General features: G+C 48.5%; 1 long non-coding RNA gene across 2 annotated transcripts in view; it reads right to left on the bottom strand.

Moving 5' to 3' along the window:
* The window catches only part of LOC146427908 (uncharacterized), a 29,395-nt gene that overhangs the window by 7,602 nt on the left and 5,821 nt on the right, over positions 1 to 15,972 (bottom strand). Inside the window, exon 3 of one of the 2 annotated variants that reach the window (XR_014856290.1) lies at positions 12,894 to 13,198. The exons of the other annotated variant lie outside the window; for it this stretch is intronic. This is a non-coding gene — a long non-coding RNA (uncharacterized LOC146427908). Of the gene's footprint in view, positions 1 to 12,893; positions 13,199 to 15,972 lie in introns of those variants that run through there. 2 annotated transcript variants of the gene reach the window in all.

The raw sequence follows: 15,972 nt of genomic DNA on the forward strand, positions 1-15,972 counted from the left end.
GATGAGGGGGAACCAGTTCCTCCAGCTCAATCCAGAGCTCCCATGCTCAGCACTAGGAGCTGAGATCTCTCCACTGTTCACTCCTGCTGGGCCATTCCCTCTTCAGAAACCCACCTCCACTTTACCCAGCCCTGGCTCTTTTCCCAGGGAAGGTGACAGAGGCAGCATGTTGCCCCTTGTTACCACACACAGTTACAAGTGTCTCCTACGTGGCAGTGGTCAATGTTCTCATGACCTTGGCATGGGCTTTTCCATGTCCTGCTGAGCACCACCTAGAGCTTCAGCAAGCATGCCAGGAGTGAAATGGCCTGTCCTGAGCTCACCTGGGAGCTGACACTGCCACGAGCATCTGCCATGGAAGGAACTGCATTTGGTGACCCCAGCTCTGGCTGGGGACCAGCTGCAGGACCCATGGCCACCCTTCAGCTCACTTGTGCCAGTGCTTCACAGCCAGTCTCTGCTCAAGACAGGGCCCAGCCCATGCCACCATTGGTTTGTGACTGAGGAAACCCAGAGCCAATTTCTGGTGCAAGAACAACCAAATTATCGATTAAATCATTGAACCAAAAATTATGTCATAATCAATTCAGATCTAGTTACTTTTATATTCCCTTTTTCTCACCAGCCAAGTGTTGCATTTCACATTAGCCAGGAACATTTTGTTCCAGCTGAAGCAAAATTTCTGCTTTTCTAATGGCCTCTGTACCAGGTCAGAGTCCTGGCCCTTGGCCCTTGGATGGTTGGTGCACTTCTAACTGAGACCCCAGGGCTGAGGCTCCTGCAGGACATCAGGCATTTGGGCTTGGTTCTACCTCCACGTGTGGCTGTCTCCTACACAGCAGGTTTAGAGACCTCTCTGGGCCCCCACAGCTCTCTCCTGGAGAGCCACTATGGACTGACCTTCCCAAACAGGAGCAAGATCCCTGCCCCTGCAGGAAGGACCATAACCCATAGGCTGGCAAGATGTTCTCACTCTCCATGGACCACTAAATTTTTCATTATTCTTCACAGAGCAGAGAAGACTGAGACAATTTTCCACCCTCTGGCTTGGCATACCCACAGCAGGACAAAGGCACTTCACAGCTCAACAGCTGTGGGAGTCCAGCCCCAAACATCTTATTCAGACCAAGAACTCTTGTCCAGTTTCCTGTGACTATCACTGGCATTTCCATGAATGTCACACTCACTGAGAGAAAAGTCACTTTCTGTTAATAACAATACTTGAGTTGGTGGAAAACACTGGGAATTTCTCCTCCTTGTGATAAAATGGTATTTTGTTTCGATCTGAATCAAGATTTTATTTTCATTTTAGTCTGAAAATTTTGGAATTGATGGTTCTGCTACTTTCTCAATTTCTTGTCTGTTTTTTCACTGAGCTGCCAACCCTGAGGGTATCCTGATTAAGCTTTGGAAATTTGTCTTTACAGGGCAGGATTTGGATGCCCATGAAATTATCAGTTGCACTTAAATGCAACATTTTTACAAATAACCACAATAGATGTGTGAGTATCTGCTCTGAAATAGGGCACTGGGACACAGAGAAAAGCACAGTGTGCCCAAAGTGTTTGTGATGAATAACAGCGCAGAAATGTCACTGCTCCTACACACCAGCCCATCATTAAATACTTCCACTTTAGTGAAATGGCAAAAAAACAGTTGATGCTTTCAGCACAGTACAAACCAAATGCTATCCACATCTACCTTACAGGGTCAGATTCGTGCAGGAAGCAGAAGTGTTCCTGTGAGATTATCATCTCTGTCTAGAACATGCTTGTGAAAGGTGGGAACACAAAGCCAGCACAGTGCAAGGTTCCTGATGCATCTCTGTGCATTTTAATAGTGATATCACTGTTAAAATGAGATAAAATGCTCTTTAGTTCACTTTTTTAAAAAAACTGACTCAAAGGAGTTTCTGGGCACTTGTTCAGAAATTCATTCTTCCCGGACCTTAAAATAACCCTTCCAACTCAGTCCTTTCAGGCCACAGGAGAGCACTGCTGTGTGATGGCTAATGCCCCTTTGGTAGCACTCAAGGGGTTTCATTCTGCCACCACTGTTTATCTAAATTCCCACAAAGAAATGGTGATTTCCAGCTCTGAACAGTGCACAGTGTGAAAGCTCGAAGAATTGAAAAATCTGCTTAGTTTTAGGAGGAGCAGATCAAAATTTCCCAACGGCAGGTAAAGGAATCTGAGAAGAGCAAGAAGTCCTTCTCTCACACTGAAAGACCAGGGGGGCTGTTCTGCCTCTCCCACCTTCTCCTCTGGCTGAGGGCAGGACCAGGCCCTCTTGGGGCTAGTGATGTCCTTTTTGAAGGGTTTAAGTCAGGCTCTCACCTTTCTACAATGGCATGAGGAGAACTCTCCTCCATCTAAAATAGGTGGTTGAGAGGTCGAGGTGGGACACACAGAATTTGGAATTAAGTAGAAACACTCATTTCCAAAGAGCTGATCCAGAGCTTTGGCCAGGTGGGTGCCCTGTGTTTCAGAGCTCAGATCTCCCTTACTTGGTGCTTGTGGCCATACCACAGCCATTAACAGCTTTTGGAGGTTTAGCTCCATCTGCAGTGGCCAGAAAGGTGTGCTGGGGATCAGAGAAGATGCTCTCCCCTGTTAGTGATCAACAGGAGCACCTCAGGGACTGACTCCTTGTCTTGCATTCCCAGGGGACACCTTTCTGCCTCCAGCAGCACCTCAGGTATCCTCTACCTACCTGGCCTGCATGTCAAAGCCAAGCCAATTTCAGTCTTTGCAGATCCCCAGCACCAGGCATCAGGAGACACCTTGGATGCACAGTCACACATGAATATAGATCCAGCACAGGAAAAGCCAGGGGTGTCCTTCTGAGCATTCTTCACCTCAAACCATCTCCTTCCTAGGCTTCCTCATGGGAGATAGGAGAGCAAGGATTAACATCTATAGAAGATATCCTGGGATTAGTTTAGGAACCATAGATATTTTTATCTACAGTAATCAAGAGGGTTAGGGAGGTATTTTGGTTTTGTAGGCAGCATTCATGGACTGTGCTGCCAGTTATGGTGCCTGTGATTCACAACAAATGTGGACAAATTAGAACTTGCCTGGGATTGTTAGATTTCTTTGAAAACTTGCAGCAAAAGTCTAAAAAAAATCCTGCATTCTTTATCCAGAAGAAAACATATTTTGAGGTGGTAACCTCTGACTCCTGCTGAATGGTAAATGACCTGATTCCTTCTCTGTGACTTTTCTCCAGATCTGCTGGTGACTCAGTTCTCCCACACATGCCAGGAAGGATGGCCAGCCTTGAATTCACCTCTGTGCTTGGCTGCCCTGGTAAGCCCACTAGGCTGGAAAAGGATTCACTTGGGAAGCTTCTGAGTGCTGCTCATCCAGCTCCAAACAGTCATGCTTGTCCCTCTGCTCAGCTCTTTCCATGCCAGTGCCACAGCCCAAGAGGAAATGGAGTTGCATCAGCACAGAGGAGCTGAGATGATGCAACTTGTGGTCACACCAGCCTAGCTGAGCTGGCCAAGCAGCAGTGGCATTTGGCAATGGTTACAGTCTGGCACAGAGTCTCATTGGCTCTGCCATTTCCAAGACCTTCGCTTCCATCCATAGGCAACTCCTATATTTAGTAATTATGATGGTGGCAAAGGCCCAACCTCCAGGATGTTGATTCAGACAGCCAGACACTCAGCCACTTCCTGTTTGGATGCACTAAAATTATTTGCATCATTTAAAAAGTGATGTTGGTTAAGGGAAACAAAGTGTTATTGTCAGAGGAGGCTGAGCTGGGTTACGTGTCCATGCACAATGGAAAAAAAGCAGAATAAAACACCTCCATCTTCCAACAGCAGCACACTCAGTGTGTCCTGGGAGCCACCTTCACCCCTCCTCTGGCCCACTGACACTGGTATTGCCACAACAGTGCCGTAAAGCACTGGGATCCCCTGCTCAGCCTTTTCCCAGGGTGACCCAATATCATCTGTACCTACATCTCAGGAACACAGATATATCCAGGAGATGTGGTCTGCTGGCTGGAACAGGCAATAGAAAGCACCTGCTTTCTCTGCCACCCAAGTACTCACAGCTACAGACAAGTTTTTCCACTGTCACACAACCCTGGGCATAAATGTGGCACCCAAGATTTTCACAGATTTCTGGTGATTTGAGGTCCAGGGGCATGGATCTGCACCCCAATGCTTTGTGGATGGTGGCCATGTCTGTAAGCTGGACTCAGCTTCTGTCACCTCTGTGCTTCATGTCTTGCCAGTGCAGCTGCTGAGTGAAAGGGCAGACAGGACTCACTTTGGGCCAACTGCTGCTGGGTGAGGGGTGTCAGGGGAGACCCCTGCCCAGCTCTGCCCGGGTCTGTGTTTGCCCTTCCTCAAAGCTGCAGAACCTGGCTGTGCCCCAGGGCCACCTGCTGTGGTCTCACCCAGAGCTCAGCCACACCACCTTCTAGGAGCTACAGGTACACAGAGACATCACCTGCTGTCTCAGCCTCTCATCCCAGCCTGTGCCTGCAGCCACTGCCTCTGAAGCTTCTCCACTTCCAGAAGAGAGGCAAAAAGCAATTGGCAAAGTATTTTCAGGGAACCTTTGCAAGTGATTCCGACCCCACTGCCTGCAGGACCTGCATGTCAGATAACACCCAACTACTCCGTGCTGACTCCTCACAAATTCCCAGACACACAACGCCCCCAGGCATTTACATGAAGGGAGTTGTCCTGGATGCTTCACTTTCCATCTGCAAAATATGACCAATTTAGCCTTTCTCCTGTTTTTTTTAAAGCCTTTCTAAACTATTCCAAATGTCTAGGAAGACTGATGACTCAGTAGGTTTTTCCACACAGTCTGGATAAGCAATCTCTTCGCAAAGGTTGTTTATGACTTAGCTGCATATGGATTTACCTATCCTGCCTTCTTTTTAGCAGAGATGCAATTAGTTATGTGGACCAGAAACTTTAAAAGTGGGTGGGTATCTTAGTGCCTTTACTTTCACCTTAAAAACACACAGCTGGGCACCTAAAAGTGAAGGTAAGCCTGTTTCACTGTCCTTTCAAAAATTCTTTGTCAGAGTGCATCTTCCAAGCCCAGATTAGGTAAGTGCACTGTTTAAGTTGAGGAATAAAAGGCAAATTACAAATAACAAATCTCAAGCATTACGTTCTGAGTCACCCTCAGTCAATGACAGTGGCTCTGCAATCAGCATTTAGGTCATAACTGCATTGCTATTGTATGTCCAGGAATGTCATCTGGCACCCACAGCAGTAGCTGTGTTGAGTCAGCAGGGCAAACAAGAGTAAAAATAGTTAAAATCTTATTTTTGTTACTGCATTTAGCAACTGTTTCTGACTATCTGTCATGGCAGAGCAAACCTGCTAAGTCACAGCCCTGGATTTCTCAGAAGAAAGTTGCAATTTGATTGTTGCAAAGTGTTTTAAACCTCAGGTCAAAATTTCCCAGTTTGTGGCATCCCAGCATTCTTCAGGTTTGAATATACTTTTTGATTTTAGCATCTGATAGCAAAGTGTCAGGTAAGCAACGATCATAACAGAAACTACCAGTGAGAAGTCAAGGATCTTCCTCTGACACAAGACCTGGAGCAGCATGCACAGTCTTTGTGCTTCCCTTGCACCTTCAGCAAGCAGCAAACACGTTTAGCAATCCTAAGCAAGCCTGGTACAAGTCAGGGGTGATGGCAGAAGGAAGGATCCCTAGCCCTTTGCACCCTGCTGCCACCTCCCTGAGACAGAGTGAGCACTGCCTGCTCTTCCCGGGTCCAGCCAGGAGCAAACTCTCCCCATAGCTCAGCACTCAGGATGCCTGGCCTTGACAGCTCAGTGAGGTGCAATGTCCAAACTCAGATTCCGAGATTCACCCCAAACTGCATGCCCTGAGTGCTGCCTGCATGTTTCCCTCTGCACTGATCCTCTCCTTGTGGAAGGTGAGACTTTGTATTTTCAGCTTCATCTACTTTGCCTTCTGCCAGCACACACTGGACCTGAGAGCGTGCAAGCTGACTATGCTGCTGTACAAAGATAAGCCTTTGATTACAGAGTTGAAAATAAAGTTAAAAACATGGGAAAATACAAATACAAGGACACAGGGCAAGGTTAGAGCCAAGATCATTCCCAGAAAGTCCTGACTGCTTTCTAGGAGATATCCAAGCCTGTAGTTCCAGCTGCCACACACCTGGACACTGTCTGCAAGAGCAGGATCCTTGAACATCACCTGCTTTTCCCATCACATCTCTTTTATTAATTTCCTTTCTGTTTGGCTCATGTTGGCATTTGATGCAAGTGCATAAGGGACTTCTTCTCCACTCAAGTCTCCCTGCCCTTGCAGACCTCCTGACTTCTTAGTTGAGTTCACTTCTTCAGGCTTAGAACCCCTTCTCGTTGCCTGCAGGCTGGTCACACTATTTAGTAACTCTCAAGGAGCCTGCATCACTATCAACACACCTCCCGTTTCCTCCAGAGTTCTTATCTGCACCCACACAGCTGCATCAAGGGCAGCTACACCAGCCAAGAACCTTTCTTCAAACAGCTTCCCCCTCTTTCTGCTGGCTTGGGAGCTGCACTGTTACCCTGAATGCTAACACATTGCTCCTTAGCAGGTTCAGGATGGAGGAGCTGGGTATATTCCTGTGGATTTTGAGCAACAAACCCATGCACTGGCTTTGCAGGGCTCCTGGGCGCAAGGCAACCCACTAACAGCACAGAGAAGCCAGTCAGGCCTCCCAAGCGCCCACCAGGCAGCCCAGCAGCTCAGGCTGAGAAGAGCTGTGGTAAGGAGCTGGGGTTGGACAGGGCTTGGGGGGAGTAGTCATCTGTGGATAACAGATGACAGATAACACCGGTGGAGTTATTTGTTGAATTTGCAAACAACTGTAATTGATTAAGAAATTGAATAATTATGCAATCAGCTGATTACAGAGAAAGGGGTTATTAATCCTCCAGACATGCCCAGTAAAGGCCCTGTCAAAATATTAGGGAAGATGCTGTGAGGAAGAAAAAAAGGCATGTCATGCTAGTCACACCAGACCTGACTGCCAGCCCTGCTGCACAAAGGGTTAAACTGATTCGGCATCTGATTTGATCCAGACAGCCCCTGAAGACCACGGGTTTGACATTCATCTCCCTGTGGGAGGGCCATGTCACCTGAGGGTCCCATTGCAAACCATGGTGGATTTCAACTCACCTGCTGAGCCTGCTAAGACCGGGGTTCAATCTGATATTTAGACACTGATGTGCCTTCATCAGTCACTGGAGCTTAGGGAAAGCTGGTGGTGCCAGCTTCAGGGTGAACTGATCTTCTCTTGTATCTCTGCTGGCTCTGAAATCAGATCTCCCAGGAGCCTCCTGGCTGATGGGAGACACCCACTCTGACCCCTGGGTGTAGGTGTGTTGATCACAACCTGAGTCTGATCCCAGATGTTATGGGAGAGGAAAGCACCTTCCCAGCCTGTGCCTCTCCTGCCCTTTTGACTTTCCCAGACCCTGAGATTTGTTATTGTCAGCAAAGCTCCTGTTCTCACCAGCAGGCACAAGCTCAGGGCAGAGGTGTAGGCTGACTGCTGCCTTCCCTGGAGCCTTTTGGCTGTTTGCCATCCTTCCTTTGGCCAGTCTCTCCAGACAGGAGCAGAGAGCTCCAGAGAGGAGCTAGAGCCCCACAGGCCCCAAGATACCTGGGTGCAGACATGGCATCCCCCACTGATGCCTTAAATCACTGGTAAAAAATCTGAGACACAGAGACGCAGTATAGGAAAAGGGTATTACCTTGGTTTAATAGGATCCCAGATGCACACCAACGACCAAGAGCAACGATACTTCTCATATACAATTTATGGACAGCCTCGATTAGCATACCTATCTAAAAATCTCCAATAAGAAGTCTAACAAATTAAGTAATTGCCCCCTTATTAAAATTACCTCCCCCCAAAAAGGTTACAACTTAGTTTACAAAAACATGTCTCAGTGATGGGGTTCTGTTGAAGGTTGGTGCCTCATGCCCTTGAGATTGTGGGGATTGTTTCATCTTCTCCAAAGAATTCTGAGCAGGGCAAGGGTACAAGGGTTATAAACACGTAGGGTTAAGATACAGGGAGTAAAAAGTACAGGAATGGGGAAGGGTAAAAGGATATATAAAAAGAATATAAAAGTATAATGGAAAAGGACAAAAAACCCATCAGGCATCATCACCTCTGCCGGAAGGACTTTGTACCCGAAGGTCACAGCACTGGCTGCTCACAGGGACCAAATGGCACCTGAAGACAAAGTCCACCCTGGGGACATCCTGAGTGGCTGAGGCATCTCCAAGTCTTGGCATGTCTTGGCTCTGATAAGCACTGGGCATTATCCTCCACTGACCAGAGCTTTTCAAGCGGCAGAGCAGCGGCAGATAAACTGGCCCCAGCCTGCCCGGTTAATCTGTGCTCAGTTCCTTTATCCTGTCTGCCTATATTTAACCTCCCTCCTGGCCACCTGCAACCACGGGTGGGGGGAGCACATGCCAAGGGTGTGGGAGGGCAGGGGGGACATGCAGGGAGCACCTCAGTGGCAGCTCAGCTGCTGCCCCAGGCAGGGCATTGCTGGGAGGTGAGGACATGTGAGCAGCTCCACATGCCTGGTCACACCTGGTCACACAGGGGGGACCATGGTCTCCTCTGCACCCCTGGCACCAGGCTGGTGTGAGTGGGATTAGTTGGTCTGGAATGCAACCATGGACAAGCTGGACTTGGTATTTGGGACAGTATCAGACCAGGATGGAGGTGGAATGAGAGACACAGAGCACAGAGGAATGAAGACACTTGTAGGGGTAAAAAATCCATACAAACAGGAGATTTGTCTTTCCATGAAGAAGCTGGGAGTGACAGCTTGGATAGAAATAGAGGTTGTTAAGACGTGGTGGGGAAAATTGATGGAATGTGTCCCATCAGGGGATTTCTGGGCACGACAGAGGGACACAGGGGCTAGGCTGGGCAGAGAGAATGATGGTGAGCTGAGGTGAGATGGAAGAAGCATCCATCGGTAGGGATGTGTCTCCAGGCTCGTGCAGAGGAGGAACTGGGGTCCCACGGCAGGATATGAGTCTTCCTCACCTTTGCAGGCACAGTGTCCAGTGCAGAGCAGTTTGCATCCCTCCCACCTGCCCAAAGCCCTCCAGTCCCCACCCAAAGCTTCATGACTCACACTGCCACTGTGGACCTGGCACTGTGGGGTTGCTGGGCCTGCTGAGAAACAGCTGGAGGAAAGCCCCTGCTAACAGGGTGCTTCCTGCTGGAGAACAAAGAGGAGAAATGACAGTTCTCTATGCTGTAAAGATGGAATTTTAGGAAATTCCCTTTCATTCTCACAGACATGTTTTCTATTTAAATATTGATAATTCTGCTTTGAATGTGCTCCGTACCTACTTAGCCTGCTCCTCTGATAGAGTTGAGAAAAAATGCTCAAGGTTCTCCTCTTAATATGCTTTAAAAACCCCAAAACCATTGTGTTCCTCTTCCTGGGTCTGTCGGGGGAAAGGAACATGGGGCAGTTCCAGCCCATCCTGCAGCCCCACGGAAAGGCAGCTCACTGGGATCCGAGAGCTCTCGCCACAGCCTTGCAACAGACCATGGTGGCAGGAGGGCCAGCCCCACCAAATCCTCTTTACTTGCACCAGGATTCATGCAAGGCTTGTGCTGATGGTTTAAATGAATTTCCAAAATCCAGGTAGCACCAGGGGAGCTGGCTGTGCCTGTTTTGACAGCCCCATTTAAAATAAGGAAGGTCTAAACTACAAACTACCCTCAAAATATAGATAACTGCTCAAAACACAGAAGACTCACCAAAACTACAAAAAAAGCCAAACCGCCTCCCCCCCACCCCGCCCCAAATGAACAAAAAAATAGGCATTCAGATTCTTTGGAAATCAAAAAGTTGGAACTTTCTCTATGAGAATTACTTCCTTGATTGCCTTTCTGATGCAAGTAGGCATCTCCCCTCAAACAAGAAAAAATTCATGGGTATTATATTCAAAAGAAAATGGGTGATTAAATTAAGCAAAATAAATCAAAATGCTATAACCAAACATCTTGCCACATCTCCAAAACCTTTTCATCGTTCATTCATTGCTTATTCTACTAGCCACAGAATTGTGAGATTTGAAAAAAATTCCTGTCCACTCAAATCTACATTTTTGTCTTTGCTTAAATCAAATATTTGACAAGTGGAAACAACATAGGATTGCAAGTGGTTAGTGAAGACTGCACTGGTTGCAGTGGTTTTTTTTAAAGCCATTCCACATAAGGGATCCAACATCCTCTCCACCCCTAGGTATAATTTACATTCGCCCTTCCACAGTCCTTTCTCCTTTGCTTGCAAAGCCAAGACCCTCCAGCCTGATGGGATGCAGGTGGTTTTTGTATTAAGGTAAACTGGAACAAAATCCTATTTAGCTTATGCTCAATGACACTCAGAGCTTCTAGTGGCAAGGGCTTATTCCAGGGGGATTTGTGGGGTTTGACACAGATAGGAGTTCAGCTGGAGAGACCAGGAACGCGTCAATAGGGCCACACAAACAGGGAAGGAGCTGGATGTCCTGATTACTGACCGTGTGCATCTGCCAGGAGATGAACCAGTGTGTGCTTGGCACACACAGACCCTGCTCCTGCGGGAGCTCATGCGTCCCAGGCTCCCTTCTCTGGGGAAAATGAAACTGGAAGGAACAAGAAGAGCTCTGATGGGAGGGGTCAGGACAGCTGAGATTACTCCACAGAGAAACTAGTGGCAGGGATGGGGGAAAACCAGGAGGACAGGAATACCCAGGGCTTCTGCACTAGCAGGTGAGCCTTGCAGGTACACAGCAAGCACTGAGCCGAGGAATACTGGGAGCCACAAGGAAACCAGTGGCAGTGCTGGCTGCTCACTGCCCCAGCAGAGCTGGCTGTGCTTTGCTGGTGGGTCTCGTCTCGGGAAAGCCTGGCAGAGAAAGCTGAAGAGAGCAAAGTCATGGGAACAGGCTCTGCCCCAAGTCTGAGGGCTCCCAAACCTGCTTGGCAGCTGCTGTGCTTCTCAAAATGCTCCCTACAAGTGTCACAGCATGGTCAAAGACAACTGGACCATCACCTGGTCCAAGAGAGGAAGACCTGTCCTGGCCATCCCAACCCAAGGTGGAATGTTTGACCTGGTAATTCCTGGTTATGGCTGTAGATTTTTGATGACCTACTGATGATCTTTTAGAGAGAAACCTCTAATCACCAGAATGGTGGAGTGGAGATGAATATGGGTCAGTGGTGGTTCACCACAACTCAGGTACCTTATAGAAACCATAGAGCAAGTGAGGAAACCAAACTGCAGCTCAGCTAAACTGGAGGCCTCCTCTGCAGCAAGGAGCACTGTGCTCCCCAGGCTGGTGCTACAAGAGATCCCTGTGCTGGAAGTGGAACCAGGCTGCCCTGGTCTGGAACATGGAGGATGAAATGCATTCATGGGCCCAAAACACATCACTGGCCCCTGGCTGGGCCAGGTCTGCTTTCATGGGAAGCAAAGTGTATGTGCACAGCATTCCCTTTGGCTTGCCAAGCAGGGTGTGATGGTCTGGCATCACTCAGAGAGAGAATTAGGGGATGCAGGGTGGATCAGGACCTGGTCCCCAAAGGGATGGGCAGCAGGGCTTTATCACAGCCACACTCCAGTGAACTCCTGTGAACACACCATGATGTGCAGACAGAGGGAGACAAATAATTTCATACCTGTGCCTGAAAGAAGCTCTGCCCCATCAGGAAAAGGGACAGGATAGCTCCAGTTACTGCACCAGTCCCACCCCACCCACCCCCCACATGCTGCATCAGGCCATGTTCCTGCAGCATTCACAGAGTCATCCCCTCCCCTCTTAAGGACATCTGGGGAAAGAGGGAGGTTGGTAATTTCTGATAGCCCTTTTTCTTGCTTTTCAAGGAACCCACCACCAACAACTGCCTCCACAGATGCAACCAGGCAGAGCTGGTCATGGGTCTCTCCCATTTGTGCCATGTGACATAAATGGCTTTGTTGACCCTAATGCTTTGGAGCTTTCAGCTCTTGATCCAGGTAGTCCCAAGACAGCTATTCTGCTCAGCTCAAGGATGGCAAAATTGTTAGACAGGCACCTTTGGAGCCGAGAGACGAAAATGACTTTGTGGTCCTGTCCTTCCCCCGCGACCAGAGGAGGTCAGGCGAGCATGTGTCCCAACCCTCTTCTGACAGCACAGGCTCTGCTCCTTCCCTTGGTTCTCAGGAAGCAGGAAAGTCATGCTGACCCATGAGCGAGTGCTGTGTGAGGGTTAAGCAAGAGGTGCTGCTGGCATCTGTCCAGAAGCCAGCAGGTAAGTCAAGAATTTCCCCAGTACATGCCTCAGCCTTGGAGTAGAGTGAGCCAAAGTGTTGTAACACCTCCTGCAAGCTCAGAAGACACATTAAAGGAGTTCACAGGATGGAAACACTTCTAGGCCTGTTGCATAATCCAGATAAGTAGATAAGTCTGTAATATTTGCACAACATCGTGTCCCTTCCTTGGCCTTGTTACTGGTCTCATTTCGCAGGACTTAATTCAGGGGATCTGATGGATTGAGGACACCTTTCAGGTCATCGATTCCTTGGGAGGGGGCTGTGACTCAGCTCCAGCACTGTGACACTGTGAGCATTAAAGGGACAGGGACACCTGGCTGACAGCTGTACTTTATGCTTTGCAAATCTGTCCCAAAGACATTTTGGAAATGGCACTATGACACCCTTTGGGAAGCTTTTTGTGGAAAAACACTGGCAGTGCAAAACCACCACGGAAAAAGAAAGGTGTCCTGCCAGAGATGCAGTAACCTTTGCATAAACACACAAATACACACAGCTTGGGCATGTTCACAATCTATTTACTTGACCCAAAGGGTGCAGGATGTGGGAATTGCATAGCGCCAAGACTCAGGTGCCAGAGAAAGAGGTGGGACATACTGAGTACAGACATGGTCCAGAGCCTGCTGGGATCTGTCTTGCTTCAGTGCCTCCCATCTCTGGGATTTGCCAGGCAGCCTGAGGGGAGGGCACGGTAGCATCTACCCAGAAAATGAGTGCGATCAGCCTGTACTTATCTTTGGACTGTGGGTGCAGGGATGATGTAGCCAGCAGGCTCCAGGGACATGCCCCGAGCACAAGGGCACAAAACTGAGTAATCAATGCTGAAATCTGGGCACTGGCACAGTCCTGCAGCAAGACAACAAGCAAGGAACAATGTTGTGACAAATGCCAGTGCCAGCCTTCCCTCCAGGAGCCTTCTGCAAGCCAGTCACACACCTCACACTGGAAGGGACTGAGAGGTCAGAACAGGAGACTCAGAACTCGGTGGGACCCTGCTCATAACTGCCCAAGTGCCACACGTTGTGCCTGTGCCTGAATTAACAGGCTGAGGGGAAGACAGAGCTGAATGTGCAAACTTTCTGACCCGAGGGCTGCAGCCTCATTTCAGGTCAAACCAAAAGGATTTTCACCTGCCAATGGAATGCATATCTTTTCCTCATTTCTCTGTTCAGAGCTTGGGATGCCTTATTCTTGGGTGCAGATCATCTTCCTCAGGGATCTGCAGCATTTCTAAATTGCTACAGAGTCCCAGGATGGACCACGTTGCTCCGCACACTTTTTTAAGACAAACAGATTAGTGTCTGTGGCTATCCAAAGGCCATCAGCCCCAGCCCACTCTCACTCCATGAGGAAGGTGCCAGACCTTGTTGTGCCCCCACTCCTCTGGTCAGCTCACAGTGTTTTGGCAGTGGAATTTTCCTCTCTCTCATGGGTTTCTTTGACTCATTCCCAGGCCACAGCCCTTTGTCAAAATCCATTCAGAAATTCTCCGTGGAGTACTCACGGCCACAGTGTGGGTCTTGCAGGGAAAACAGGCAGTACATGCAGGATCACAGGGTTAGGAGTGGCAGGACAGGGAGCAGGGCCAGCAGGGCCATTGTCCCTGAGCTCCTGGCCCTGCTGAGGTGAGTCACCCCACACTATTGACACCAGTGCCAAGGGGTGGGCAGGGACACCTGGCCCAGGGGCCCACCACACTGTGCTCCCTGCCTGTAAAACCACTGCTCCTGTCCTTCCTTCCACATCCTTAGCCATGAAGCATCTCTTATGCTTGCCCTGTTCCCCATCCTGGCCTGATCTATCTGTCATGGGCACAGCCTCATCCTGCAGAGACATTTTGTCTTCTTCAGCTGCAAGAGCATGCAGAGATGATGAAAGGAAACAATAGAGCTGCCTCATGGTGTGGGTGCAGATAGCTCCCTATCTTCCCCAAAATCTCTTCCTGTGGGGCAGTGCCAAGCAGCCAAGCAAAGACCAGACAGGAAGAAGACTAGAAGGGAAGGAATTGGCATAAGTGATGGTAAAAGACTTCCCAATCATTGCTTTTCCTTCTTAGTAGAGATTGTAGTGCAATTACAAGATTGCAAAATCCATGCTTGGGATTTTTTAAAAATGCTAATTCTGGATTTCCAATCTTGAGCTGGGCAGGGGGCCACACTGAAATAATAACACACCATTTGTTTTCCTGAGGGGGAAACTAGGAAAAAAAGGAAGGTTTTTTCCTTCCACATCAGACAGATCTTGTACATCTAACTTTCTGAATTCTTGGATAAAAAAAGCAAGTGGTTTTGTAGCACCAAATATATGAAGAAAACATAGTCCTATTGCTTGAGTTGTGACAAAAGGGTTAAACATGTCAGGCATTGTTCTTTGCCTCACTCAATAACTAAATAAACAGCTGGGAGAAAGGGTTAGTCCTCTAAGTTTCAGTGCTCATCAGTGAGGGTCAGATGAAGCTCATTTTCTGCATGTGGGGCCTCTAACAAGTCCTACAGGAAACGCAAGAAATGTCAGGTGTGACCTTCCCAGCAAATCAAATGTGAAAAACAAGGAAGCTACCCTAGGCTGGCTTTTTAAGGAAGCAGAAAATGGGCACAGCCCATTTATTTTTCCTCAGCAGATCTCTCTGAAGTCATTATACTCCTGTAAACTACATCTCAGTTCAGCTGATAAGAGAATTGAGTACTCTGTGGCATTAGTCGTTTGTGGGTCTAAGTTCATCCAGAGGAGGAGCAGAGCCTTGGAGAAAGAATGATGAACCTGTGGTTGGCTGTGGCCAGCTGTGGTGGGGAACTGAGCATTAATCACAACCTCCTGGTCCTAGCCTCATCCAAATGCAAAAGACAGAGTGTCTGGGACTGGACCCAGTTAAAAAAGAAAATACCTCTGTGTTCAAAGGAGCCAGACACCTTTTATGGCTCCCCATCGTGAGGATCCAGCTTCCAACCAACATGACAGAAAGGTGCAAAACTGGGTGTCTTGGTTAACTGCCCACATTGTCTCCCCTTTTGGCCATGCTCCTTTTCAAAGCCTCAAATGTCTCAAGATGATTTGTGCTAATTAAAGTTGTGGCAGTCCCATCCCAGATGAAAAAAAGCCCAGAGGGACTGTCTGAGTCACCCCTAAACCACAAAACAGCTAAGACAGGATGGGTATGGAGGTCATGGAGTAAGTGCAGGAGTCTCCAAGGCTGGTGTCTATCTCAGGGGTTACTGGAACTCCTGTGGTAATAAGAGAGTGTGGGGCATATTCATTGTTGGTCAGACCAAAAAGAGATACGAGAGAGATGGATTGTGTCCTACACTGCCTGTGTGGGGAGGCTCCCAGAAACTCAAGGAGAGCCACACTTTGCCAAATGAACCTCATATCCTGCATGACCTGCACTTAGTTTCACTGCCAGGATGCAGGGTGGCCACACTCTGCCTTTCCCAGCCTTTATCTGCCCTCCTGACTCCTGCAACTGTTGGTCTCATTTTCTCCTGTTGGTATTTAGCAAGAACAGTTGTGAGGACAAAATGCAGGATTTCTCCAGTTGGAAAGGCTGTTGTGATGGACAAGCAATGGCAAAACTCCCTCACCATTGTGAGCTCAGCCCCGGGGGAACAGAGAGCTACAACAGG

The sequence above is a fragment of the Lichenostomus cassidix genome, chromosome 23 (assembly GCF_008360975.1).
Source record: "Lichenostomus cassidix isolate B80296 chromosome 23, HeHo_3.0, whole genome shotgun sequence".
Classification (NCBI taxonomy): domain Eukaryota; kingdom Metazoa; phylum Chordata; class Aves; order Passeriformes; family Meliphagidae; genus Lichenostomus; species Lichenostomus cassidix.